This window comes from Ornithorhynchus anatinus, chromosome 7, assembly GCF_004115215.2.
Source record: "Ornithorhynchus anatinus isolate Pmale09 chromosome 7, mOrnAna1.pri.v4, whole genome shotgun sequence".
Lineage (NCBI taxonomy): Eukaryota > Metazoa > Chordata > Mammalia > Monotremata > Ornithorhynchidae > Ornithorhynchus > Ornithorhynchus anatinus.
The window spans coordinates 29,924,782-29,938,093 of NC_041734.1; the positions used below are offsets into that span (position 1 = coordinate 29,924,782).

Below are 13,312 nucleotides of genomic sequence, written 5' to 3' on the forward strand. Positions count from 1 at the left end.
TGGAGGCAGGAGGAGATACGAGACTGAAGGGAGGGGGAGAGGACAGGGCCAGAGATGTAGATCTGTGTGTCATCTGCATAGAGAGGATAGTTGAAGCCGTGAGAGCGGATGAATTCACCAAGGGAGTGAGTGCATATGGAGAACAGAAGAGGGCCAAGAACTGACCCTTGAGGAACCCCAACAGTTAGAGGATGGGAGGGGGAGGAGGAGCCTGCGAAGGAGACCAAGAATGACCGGCCAAAGAGATAAGAGGAGAACCAGGAGAGGACCGAGTCCGTGAAGCCAAGGTGAGATAAGGTATGGAGGAGAAGGGGATGGTCGACAGTGTCAAAGGCAGCTGATGAGGTGACTGAGGCACAGAAAAGTGACGTGACTTGCCCAAGATCACACAGAAGACATGTGGTGGAGCCGGGACTAGAACCTAGGTCCTTCTGACTCCCAGGCCCCATACTGTATCCACTAATGTTGTTCATAGAGAAGCAGTGTTGCTCAGAGAGAAGTAGCGGCCTAGTGGAAAGAGCCTGGGTCTGGGAGTCCAGAGATCTGAGTTCTAATTCCTGCTCCACCAGTTGCCTGCTACGTGATCTTGGGTGATGTAAGGCACTTAACTTCACTGGGCTTCAGTTTCATCATCTGTAAAATGGGGATTCAATACCTGCTCTCCCTCCTACTTAGACTCTGAGCCCTGTATGGATCAGGGACCTGCTTAGATTTTATCTGCCCTGGTGCTTAGTACAGTGCTTGGCACAGAATGAATGCTTAACTTGTTGTGAGCAGGAAATGTTGTCTACCAACTCTGTTGTATTGTCCTCTCTCAAGTGTTTAGTACAGTCCTCTGCACACAGTAAGAACTCAATACATACCAATGATTAACTAATTAACAATTACCACACTTATTATTGTTATTATTGTGACAAGCTTCTGTGTAAGGACTGTCCTGAACTCCCCTCATCCTCCCTTGAGACTGTGGGTCAGGGGCAGGGAAGCCATAAAGGGAACAGGGCTGGGAAGAGGGTGGGAAGAATTAATAATAATAATTATGGTATTTGTTAAGCAAATTTACATGCCAGGCCACTGTTCCAAGTACTGGGGTAGATACAAAATAATCGGGTTGGACACAGTCCCTGTCCTGTAGAGGGCTCACAGCCTTTATACCATTTTACAGATAAGGTAACTGAAGCACAGAGAAGAGAACTGACTTAAGGTCACAACCATCAAGTGGGGAGAGTCAGAATTAGAACTCATGACCTTCTGACTCCCAGGCCCATGCTCTATCCATTAGGTCACGCTGCTACTTACCTGATGCCTCTGCAAATGGACGGGAAACAATTCTCCAGGGGCAACTGCCCCCTAGGAGTGCTGGGCCTGGCCTATCAGCAGAAATGGACAACAAGCAGGGAGGGAGGCTTTTCATCAATATTAAAAAGAATGAGGGCTTTTTGCTCACTGGACTGGTGAGGGAAGAGGATTAATTTTCATAGTTAATTGTTGGTTATTTCTGCCTCACCTTAGATTGTAAGCGCCATACAGGTAGAGACTGTCATCAATTTCTGTGGGGGGTTTTTGGTAAACTTCTAAGTGCCTAATTCATTGCTTTACCCTAGTAGCTGCTCAAAAAATATCCTATTCCAGCCTCTGTTTGTTCAGATTGAAAAGTGGTTGTTCCTTTAGCCTATCATCCCCCAGAAACTTCTTCAACTCCTGACCATGGCTGGGGGCAGGAATAATAATAATAATTGTGGTATTATGCTAAGCACTTATTATGAGCTAAGCACAATACCAAGCCCTGGGTGGATATAAGCTAATCAGTTTGGACACAGTCCCTGACCCACGTGGGGCCCACAGTGTCAATCCCCATTTGAGAGATGAAGTAACTGAGGCGCAGAGAAGTGAAGTGAGTTGCCCAAGGTCACACAGCAGACAAGTGGGGGAACCAGCATTACAATCCACGACTCCCAGGACAGTGGTAGGAAGGGACTAGGATTCTGGAGACATCCTCTCTCATGAAAATTGCTTTCAGGTTTCAGCTAGTTAGAACTTACCTATGAAGTAAATGAGATTTAGAAGTCAGAGCCATTTTTAAAAATATTTGTTTAGCTATAACTATGCACCAGGCCTGAACTAAGTGCTGGGTAGATACAAGCGTATCAGGTGGACACAGTCCATGTCCCACACATAGGGCTCACAGTCTTCATCCCCATTTTTCAGATGAGGTAACTGAGGCCCAGAGAAATGAACTGGCTTGTCCAAAGTCACACAGCAGACAAGTGGTGGACCTGGGACCTTGCTCCTTCTGATACTTTGGCCTGTCTATCTGCTAGGCACACAGCTTTTCACTGAGGAGCGAGCTTGCACAGCTTCATTCTGTCCTCCATTAACCTGTCCTCTCCAACAGTCTATGCTCAGCAGCTCTAGTGTTGGAGGCTACAGAATCTATTCTTTTGCTATGGATTAGTAGATCTGCAGTAGATTAGATTTCATGATAAACCCTGAATTTTCCCTCCATAACCATCTGTGCTTTGGTAACCACCTAATTAAAATAACATTTTACCACATGAAGAACACCATGTTTTGTGTTGCTATGTCAGACCTCAAAAAATAAATATATTATTTTATCCTGCAAAGGTTGAATAAAAACATAAAATTGAACAAGGCACATACATCATTGATTTAATTACGCATTTTCCTAAGAGGAAGCTGGTATGAGGCATCTCTATTGGTACTGTTGGGACAATCAATCAACCAGTCAATTATATTTATTGAGTGATTACTGTGTGTAGAGCACAGAACTAAGCACTTGGGAGAGTACAAGAAGCAGCGTGGCTCAGTGGGAGAAGCAGCGTGGCTCAGTGGAAAGAGCGCGGGCTTTGGAGTCAGAGGTCATGGGTTCAAATCCCAGCTTGGCCACTTGTCAGCTGGGTGACTTTGGGCAAGTCACTTCACTTCTTGGTGCCTCAGTTACCTCATCTGTAAAATGGGGATTAAGACTGTGAGCCCCATGTGGGACAACCTGATTCCCCTGTGTCTACCCCAGCGCTTAGAACAGTGCTCGGCACATAGTAAGCGCTTAACAAATACAAACATTATTATTATTACAATCTAACAGAGTTGGTAGACATGTTCCCTGTCCCCAAGAATCTTACATTCTAGAGATGACAGTTTATCTTTATAATTTCTTTTCTTATAAAACAAAAATCATTTACCTCACCTTATATTGCCTTGATATCCTGAGATTACAAGAATACATGATTTCCAGTTTCCCAATCACTTTTTTAAAAAAAAAAAATTTCAAGGTCTCCAGAAACTATTATGCTGAAATAACTAGAAGTGTTCACAATGTTTGGGACTTAGTTCACAAAAAAATCCTGTTTTGAAGGTTCACAATTTTTTTTCAGCTTTGCAAAACAGAATACAATTGTTTCTAGAAATCATATATCCTCAAGGCTCCTTGGGGATTGATTCTCTTGTTTAATAGGAATCCAAGCTTGAATTGATGATATAAACTTAGTCCCTTCTCTTCCCAATGGATTGTATTTTCACCTTGCTTATTTGTAAAACTTAACTCAAAAGAAATGCTCCAAATTCAACACTGGGGATCCATTTAAACAAGGGGAGTTGATATAAAGATGGGACTAAAGCTGTTCTTGGCATAAGTTTTCAAATGCACATATTTTTCACTATCATTCCCATTTGCTGGAAACACAATTAAAATAACATCAAACCAATATATTTGTGGCCAAAGTCATGGCTTAGTAAAAAGAACACAGGCCTGGGGGTCAGGAGGCCTCGGTTGATTAGAACCCAGGTTTGCTGTGTAACCTTGGGTGAGTCACTTAACTTCTCTGTGCTTCAGTATCCCCATCTGTAAAAATGGAGATTCCATACTTGTTCTCCCTCCAACTTAGACTCTGAGCCCCTATGAGGACAGGGACTGTGTCCAACCTGCTTATCCTGTATTTACCTCAGTGTTTAGTATAGTGCTTACCACATAATAAGCACTTAAGAAATGCCACTGTTATCATGGAGCACAGGGGGTCAAAGCTGGAGGTACAGCAGGTCTTCCCAGTTGTTGGAATGCTGTATAAATTGGGACTGTTGGGACAATGTTGCCAGAGGTGCAAAGAACCTGTGAATTACTTTTCAGCAAAAATGCACGGCAACTGGGAATCAGAAGGATTGGGCTCTAGTCCAGGCTCTACCACTTATCTGCTACGTGACCTTAGGCAAGACACTTCACTTCTCTGTTACTCGGTTCTCTCATCTCTAAAATGGAGATTAAGACTGTGAGCCCCATGTGGAATAGGAACTGTGTCCAACCCGATTACCTTGTATCTACCCCACTGCTTGGAAGAGTGCCTTGCCCAGAGTAAGTGCTTAAATATTATCACTTAAAAAACGCTTCTGTTGTTGCTCTGATTTTTACTTTTCCTTGTCATTCATTTGTTTGTGCATTTGTCATCTGTCCCTCCCTGCCCTCCCCCTCTGCCTTTAGGTAGTGAGTCCCCTGTTGGGTAGTAGTGGTATTTCTTAAGCACTGTGCTAAGTGCTATACTAATTAAGGGATAAACAGGACTAAGAATGTATGTGGAGGAATTCATTGTAGTTATTACAATTTATGCAGGATCATACTCCCTGTCAGTCCTTCTCCCAAAAGGGGTACAGAATGCCATAAGCCAGCTGAGAAGCAAAGTGGCCTTGTGGGAAGAGCACCGGCCTGGGAGTCAGAAGACCTGGGTTCTGATCCTGGTTCGGTTGTGTGACCTTGGGAAAGTCACATAACTCATCTGTTCCTCAGGTGCCTCATCTGTAAAATGAAGATTAAGGCTGTGAGCACCATGTGGGACATGGACTCTGTCCATCCTGATTTTCTTTTCTACCCTGGAGGTTAGTAGACTACCTGGCACATAGTAAGTGCTAATCAAATACAATTCTTTTTAAAAAAGGACACAGAGGGGTAGGGATGCAGAAACCACTTATGGCTAAAGTGTCCTCAGCAAAGCACCAGTGCTGGGCTATAATGCATGTCCTGGCCGGCAGTTTTATCTTGGGGAGTCACTATGGCCTTTGCCACCCACATAAATTTCTGTACAGATTAACACAATAGGTGGTTCTTCCATTAACATTCATTACCACTGTAGGCAGATTTCCCTTCTCACTAGAACAATAGCAGGGATGTTATTCATAATAGTAATAATACCAACTGTGTTATTGGTTAAGCACTTGTTTTGGGCCAAGTACTACACTAAATGCTGGGGTAAATACAAAATAATCAGATTGGATACAAGTCCCTGTCCCACATGGGTGTCCAGAGTCTAAATAGGATGGAAAGCAGGTATTAAGTCTCCATTTTACAGATGGGGAAACTGAGGCACAGAGAAGTTAAGCAATTTTCCCAAGGTCACAAAGCAGGCAAGTGGCCGATTCAAAATTAGAACTGGTCCACTGATTCCCATGCCCTCCCTCTTTCCACAAGAGCACTGCTTCTAATTACATCAATAACATCTATTATAATCATGTGTTTCCTTTGCTCTTCAACAGATCTCATGGCACTTCGAAAATGAAACATAATGATGATGATTATGGTATTTCTTAAGTGCTTACTATGTGTGAAGCACTATTCTAAGCCCTGGGGTAGGTACAAGGTTGTCAGGTTGTCCTATGTGGGGATAACAGTCTTAATCTCTGTTTTCCAGATGAGGTAACTGAGGGCACAGAGAAATTAAATGACTTGCCCAAAGTCACACAGCTGACAAGTGGTGGAGTCAGGATTAGAACCCACAACATCTGACTCCCAAGCCTGTGCTCTTTCTACTAAGCCATGATAATGGCCATATCATTATGATTATCATCAAGTTAACATATTTTGGGGGAGACAATGAAGTTATAAATTTTAAAAATCAAGCAATGAATACTTATTATATCAATTTATATCAATGCCTGTCTTCCCCTCTAGACTGTAAACTGTTACACTTTTTTATGGTATTTGTTAAGTGCTTACTATGTGCCAAACACTTTACTAAATGCTGAAGTAGATACAAGTTAATCAGGTCATTCATAGGCCCTGTCCCTCATGGGGCTCACACTCTTAATCCCCAAATTACAGATGCGGTAACTGAGGCACAGAGGAAGTTGTGACTTTCTCAAGGTCACACAGGACAGGAAGCATGTCAATCAATTCTGTTATATTGTACCTCTCCCAAGCATTTAGTAGAGTGCTCGGTACACTGTAAGTGCTCAATAAAAATGAATTTTTTTACCACTGAATTTTTTTACCTCAAGTATCACATTGTACAACAATTCAAGGACAGGGAGAAAAAACAATCTGACTCCCAAGCCTGTGCTCTAGTTCTAGAGCCACCAATGCTACCTCTTCATGATATTTTATGTTGTGAAACAATGAGGTTCTGTTAATGCCAGAAGTGATGTGCCTATCAATCAATCAATTGTATTCATTAAGTGCTTACTGTGCGCAGAAAACTACTAAACACTTGGGAAGGTACAATATAACCAAGTTGGTAGACATGCTCCCTGTCCAAATAATAATAATAATGTTGGTATTTGTTAAGCGCTTACTATGTGCCGAGCACTGTTCTAAGCGCTGGGGTAGACACAGGGGAATCAGGTTGTCCCACGTGGGGCTCACAGTCTTAATCCCCATTTTACAGATGAGGTAACTGAGGCACCGAGAAGTTAAGTGACTTGCCCAAAGTCACACAGCTGACAAGTGGTAGAGCCGGGGTTCGAACCCATGACCTCTGACTCCAAAGCCCGTGCTCTTTCCAGTGAGCCACGCTGCTTCCTACAAGGAGATGGCAGGCTAATTACCTCAGTCCTTCTTTGGGTGGGTTTTGTTAGGAGTGCGAATGACAGTAGGAAACACCCAAAAAACTGCTCTGTAGTGAGCCAAAATAGGATGATTTTAGGAAAGGTGAACAGAAGGATTTCTTTAGAGACATGGTGAAGCTAAACCTGAAATTATGTAGCCTAACAGTGAACAGTTAAGAGAGCCACAAAAGACAGATCCTAGCAGGCAGCATTCTGAAATGGAGTAATTGTCTTGGAACAGAGGCTTTGGGAAGATTATGACTAAGAGGGTAAAAATGAAAACAGCTTCAGGCCCCTTGGGTAAGTAACGCAGCAAAGGGCAATCTTTATATGCACATGATGCAGAAAGAATTGCCTGTCAGTCATTGAATGGCTTTATCAACCATACACAGATAGAATCTCACTGTCAGTAGGCATCCTCTTCAATCCCAAAGAAGAGCTTTGTTTAGGATTCATATTCCAGCATTGTATTATGAAATGTCTATGATTTTATCATGTTTTCAAAGATTACAGAAGAGTCATCTTTAGGGAATTTCATTTTTTAGTAGCTGCCAAATATACTTAATTTTTAAGTAGACAGTGAACTATTTTGATAAATTGTTTATGGAGCAGAAAGTTCTTATTGCTGCTTTAATTATGCCCAGGATGTCATCTATGTAAGCATTCCCCATAATGCATTCAAATATGAATTAAATATATGAATAATAGTCCTGAAAAATTTTTTTGTATCTACTGCACCAATTTTCCAAGCTCTATACCTGATTAGATAAAATATTCATGTTATCTTTCTCTGGTTCAAACTAATGTGTCTTCTAGTTGTTAATTTTCACATATTTTTCTTCCTCTTTGCACTGTATAAATTAAAGATCATCTGGGGATGCCTTCCTAAGGGAACTTTGAAAATCCCAAATTAAATCTCTTTTCCTATGCAAATACTGGGGAATTGCCCATATGCTTATGATAAGCCTGAAAGATCTTAGACTAACCCTTAGTTTGTGGTTATGTCACTGGAATGCAGTTCATATACGATCCAGGGCGGTTAATTGCTCAATACACTGAGACCTTGAAGTGTAACAACCAAGGTTATTTTGTAGCGTAATGCAATGAAACAAAGCAGGTTCTACTATTTATACAAAAATAGCCTGAAATGGCAATGCAGATTTTAAAACATACACTCAGAACATAAATGATTTAACTGCGCCATCAAAAAAATATCTGCAGAATTTATTGCAAGCCTTGCAAGCTGCAATAAGCAGGTAAAGACATAAATATCTTGTAATTAAGAATTCACTGAAGAGGAATTATGCTGAGTCAGGGAGACAAAAGGCACATATATAATCTTGTCATGTATAGGGCCACTGCACCTTTACCCTTACTAAACCACTCAATCAACAAGCACTTTTGAACATGCAAACTACAGGGATGCAGAACAGCAAGGCGTAATGGTCTTCAGAAATATAATGCTATATCAGTAAGAAAAGCAACAACATAGCCTACTGGATGGAGCATAGACCTGGGAATCCGAAGGACTTGGGTTCTAATTCTGACTCTGCCAACTTTGCTAATGTATGACCTTGGGCAAGTCATTTATCTTTTTCATGCCTCAGTTACCTCATTTGTAAAATGGGAATTAATACCTTGAACCCCATGGGGGGCATGGGTTGTGGTCCAACCTGGTTAGCTTGTATCTACCCCAGTGCTTAGAAGCAGTGTGGCTCAGTGGAAAGAGCCTGGGCTTGGGAGTCAGAGGTCATGGGTTCGAATCCTGGCTCTGCCACTTGGCAGCTGTGTGACTGTGGGCAAGTCACTTCACTTCTCTGGGCCTCAGTTCCCTCATCTGTAAAATGGGGATTAGCTGTGAGTCTCACTTGGGACAACCTGATGACCCTGTATCTACCCCAGCGCTTAGAACAGTGCTCTGCACATAGTAAGTGTTTAACAAATACTAACATTATTATAGTAAGCCCTTAACAAATACCATTAAAAAAAATCGATGTATGTACCTATATATGTATATATGTACATTGTATACATCATACAGTCCCTGTCCTGCATAGGGCTCACAGTCATTCATTCATTCAATCGTATTTATTGAGTGCTTACTATGTGCAGTGCACTATACTAAGTGCTTGGAATGTACAATTTACCAAAAAATAGAGACAATCTCTGCCCAACAATGGGTTTACAGTCTTAACAGTCTTAATCCCCATTTGACAGATGAGGTAACTGGGGGACAGAGAAGTGAAGTAACGTGCACAAAGCCACACAGCAGACCAGTGGAGGAATCAGGACTAAAACCAATGAGCTTCTGATTCCCAGGCCAAGCTCTATCCACTAGGGCATGCCGCTTCTTACTACACTTGTTCTCTCCCAAGTGCTTAGTACACTGCTCTGCAGTAAGCAGATCATCCGGGTAGAGATGTCTGGGAAGCTGGAGGAAATATGAAATTGTAGAGGAGAGAAGTTGGAGTTAATGAGGTAGATTTGAGAGTCATCTGACTCAAGGTGATAGTTAAAGACATCAATCAATCTATAGATCAATCAAGTATATTTATTGAGTGTTTATTGTGTGCAGAGCACACATTTGAAAGTTGGAAGAGTATAGTATAACAGAGTTGGTAAACACATTTTCTGCCCACAGTTATGGAAGCAGATGAGTTTCCCAAAGGAGTGATGTAGATTGAGAAGAGAAACGCACTTAAAGCAGAGTCCTGAGGGACCCCCCACATCTACAGAAGGGAGGCAGAGGAAGAACCAGTAAATGAGACTGAGAAAGTTTAGCCAGAGAGGTAAGAGGAGAATCAAAGGATAACTGTGTCTCAGAAAAGCCACAGTTAGGTAATGTTTCCAGAAGAAGTAAGGAGCTGTCATGTTTGAGGTTTGCAGTGCTCATTGCTATATTTCATGCTGCCAATGGGGGTACCATTCCTACTGGGCTCATAGCTCATCTGACTTGCCATAAGTTAAATTAAGGAGCCAAAGGCCTGAATTGTACCCAAAACCACCATTGTAGGAGGACACAGGGTATTATTCATTCATCATTAGGAGTACAAGGCTGTGATACAGGGTGGAGCATCAAGGAAAACATCTTTGTGCACTTGTGGAACAATCAGTGAGGGAAAAACTAGAAATGGGTTGGAGTGTTGTCCCCTGATGCTTCCTCAGCTTCACCATGCTTCCCTCCTTCTCCTCCCATGGAGATAAGGAGCTACTGGACCATCCTTCTGTGTGATGGAGCAAGAAGAATGCTCTCCTTTGCCCCCCACTTGGGGGGAAATCCTGCTAGCCAAGTGAGAAAGAGAAAGAGAGAGACAGAGAGAGAGTTAGCCTAAGAAGAGTGTGAATGAGAAGAAGGTATACAGACCGAGAGCTAGGTTTGGGCAGTAATTGCCAATGGTAGTGCCTGCACCCAGATTTCTGATATGGAGATAGAGCTAGGATCCCGTCTACACTGTAAGCTCGTTGTGGGCAGGGGAATGTCACTGTTTATTGTTGGATTATACTCTCCCAAGCGCTTAGCACATTGCTCTGCCCACAGTAAGCACTCAATAAATACACGGCCAAGGGCTGAAGCTGAGTTCTGAGTGTACAACTTCTTCTGCTCCTTTCTTAGTCACTGCTCTGCCTTCTGGGGAATATCCAGTCCTTACTTCTCTCTTGTTCCTAGTCCCTTCTTCCCAAAGTAAGGTCCCTTACATGCTGCTATCCTTTGTAGAACAGAGAATTTCTGATGAAATTGAAAATGCCACACATACGTATCAGTGGGAACAGGTGGTGGGTGGTGAGGAACACCCACCCCCCCCTTAGCATTACTCATGTGCAACAAAGCATCTCATCAGCGTGGCTAGGTGGAAAGAGCACAGGCTTGGAGGCCTCTCCTTCTCCCACGCCCCCAGACTCACCGATAAGGGAGGAGGTGTCAGCTTCCTCCTCTCACCCCATTGCCGCTTCCGCACTATCCCTCCTCCCCCCTCCCTCTCCTTCCCCTCCTTTGAAGCCCATATCATTTGCCTCTACCACCCCCTCCAGATACTTGTTGCTGTCATCTACCACCCTCCTGGTCCCACCTCTGACTTCTTCAACCACCTAGACCCCTTTCTCACCTTCCTTCTCTCCTTCTCTCTGCCCACTCTGATCCTTGGAGACTTCAACATCCACATGGATGTACCCGACGACTCCTCTGCCGGCCGCCTGCTATCCCTCCTCGACTCTGCCGACCTCCTGCTCCACCATACTGCGCCCACTCACCGACTCGGTCACACCCTCGATCTCGTCATCTCCTACCGCTGCACTATCTCCTCCCTCACCAACTCTGAAATCCCTCTCTCTGACCATAACCTTCTCACCTGCCTCATTTCTCACACTCCCTCCCCCTGCAAATCTTTGCTACTGCCCCACAGAGACCTCTGCTCTCTTGATCCCATCCATCTTTCCAAAAGCATCTCTCCTCACCTTGCCGCCCTGTCCTCACTTCCCACTCTCGATGATCAGGTCTCCGCTCTCAACTCCACCCTCTCTACTCATCTCAACTCTCTCCCCTTTCCCTCCGCTGCTCTCGCTCCACTAACCCACAGCCGTGGATCACCTCCTCTGTCCGCCTCCTACGCTCCTTTGCTCGAGCTGCTGAGCGCTGCTGGCGAAAGTCCAAGCACCAAGCCGACCTCACACACTTCAAATTTATCCTTTCCTGCCTTAACTCTGCCCTCTCCTTCGCCAGGCAAAACTTCTTCTCCTCCCTCATCGACACCCATGCCCGTCACCCCCGCCGATTGTTCCGGACCTTTAACTCTCTCCTTAGGCCCCCTGTTCCTCCCCAGCCCCCATCTCTCACCCCAATGATCTGGCCACCTACTTCATCACAAAAATCAACACTATCAGGTCTGATCTCCCCAAAGTCACCCCTCCGCCTCTCCCCTCCCCCCCACCAACCCTCTCCCCAACCATCTCCTCTACTTTTCCATCCTTCCCTGCAGTATCCTCAGAGGAGATCTCCTCCCTCCTCGCAAGTGCCACCCCCTCCACCTGCGCCTCAGACCCCATTCCCTCTCACCTTATTAAAACCATCGCCCCTGCCCTTCTCCCTTCCTTAACTTCTATTTTTAACCACTCAATCTCCAATGGCTCCTTCCCCTCTGCCTTCAAACATGCCCACGTCTCCCCCATCCTAAAAAAACCCGCTCTCGACCCCACTTCTCCTTCCAGTTATCGCCCTATCTCCCTACTACCCTTCCTTTCCAAAATCCTAGAACGAGTCATCTACAATCGCTGCTTAGAATTCCTTAACTCCCATTCTCTCCTGGAGCCCCTCAAATCTGGCTTCCATTCCCTCCACTCTACAGAGACTGCTCTCTCTAAGGTCACCCATGACCTCCTTCTTGCCAAATCCAATGGCTCCTACTCCATTCTAATCCTCCTTGACCTCTCTCCTCGACCATCCCCTCCTCCTCCATACCTTATCTCATCTTGGCTTCACGGACTCCGTCCTCTCCTGGTTCTCCTCTTATCTCTCTGGCCGGTCATTCTCAGTCTCCTTCGCAGGCTCCTCCTCCCCCTCCCATCCTTTAACTGTTGGAGTTCCTCAAGGGTCAGTTCATGGCCCTCTTCTGTTCTCCATCTACACTCACTCCCTTGGTGAACTCATTCGCTCTCACGGCTTTGACTACCATCTCTACGCAGATGACACGCAGATCTACATCTCCGCCCCTGTCCTCTCCCCCTCCCTTCAGGCTCGCATCTCCTCCTGCCTCTGGGATGTCTCCACCTGGATGTTGGCCCGCCACCTAAAACTCAACATGAGCAAGACTGAGCTCCTCATCTTCCCTCCCAAGCCCGGTCCTCTCCCATACTTCCCTATCACCGTGGATGGCACGACCATCCTTCCCGTCTCTCAGGCCCGCAATCTTGGTGTCATCCTTGACTCGTCTCTCTCGTTCACCCCACACATCCTATCTGTTACCGAGAACTACCGGTTTCACCTTTACAATATCGCCAAGATCCGCCCTTTCCTCTCCACCCAAACGGCTACCTTACTGCTACGGGCTCTCGTTATATCCCGGCTAGACTACCGTGTCAGCCTTCTCTCTGATCTCCCTTCCTCCTCTCTCGCTCCGCTCCAGTCTATTCTTCACTCCGCTGCCCGGCTCATCTTCTTGCAGAAACGATCTGGGCATGTCACTCCCCTTCTTAAACACCTCCAGTGGTTGCCTATCAACCTCCGCTCCAAACAAAAACTCCTCACTCTAGGCTTCAAGGCTCTACATCACCTTGCCCCTTCCTACCTCTCCTCCCTTCTCTCTTTCTACTGCCCACCCCACACGCTCCGCTCCTCTGCCGCCCACCTCCTCACTGTCCCTCGGTCTCGCCTATCCCGCCGTCGACCCCTGGGCCACGTCCTCCCGCGGTCCTGGAATGCCCTCCCTCCTCACCTCCACCAAACTAATTCTCTTCGCCTCTTCAAAACCCTACTTAAAACTCACCTCCTCCAAGA

At 45.1% G+C, this 13,312-nt stretch overlaps 1 protein-coding gene across 4 annotated transcripts in view; it reads right to left on the minus strand.

Moving 5' to 3' along the window:
• Positions 1-13,312, minus strand: part of SPAG16 (sperm associated antigen 16) — a 772,121-nt gene that overhangs the window by 133,619 nt on the left and 625,190 nt on the right. The window lies entirely within an intron of this gene.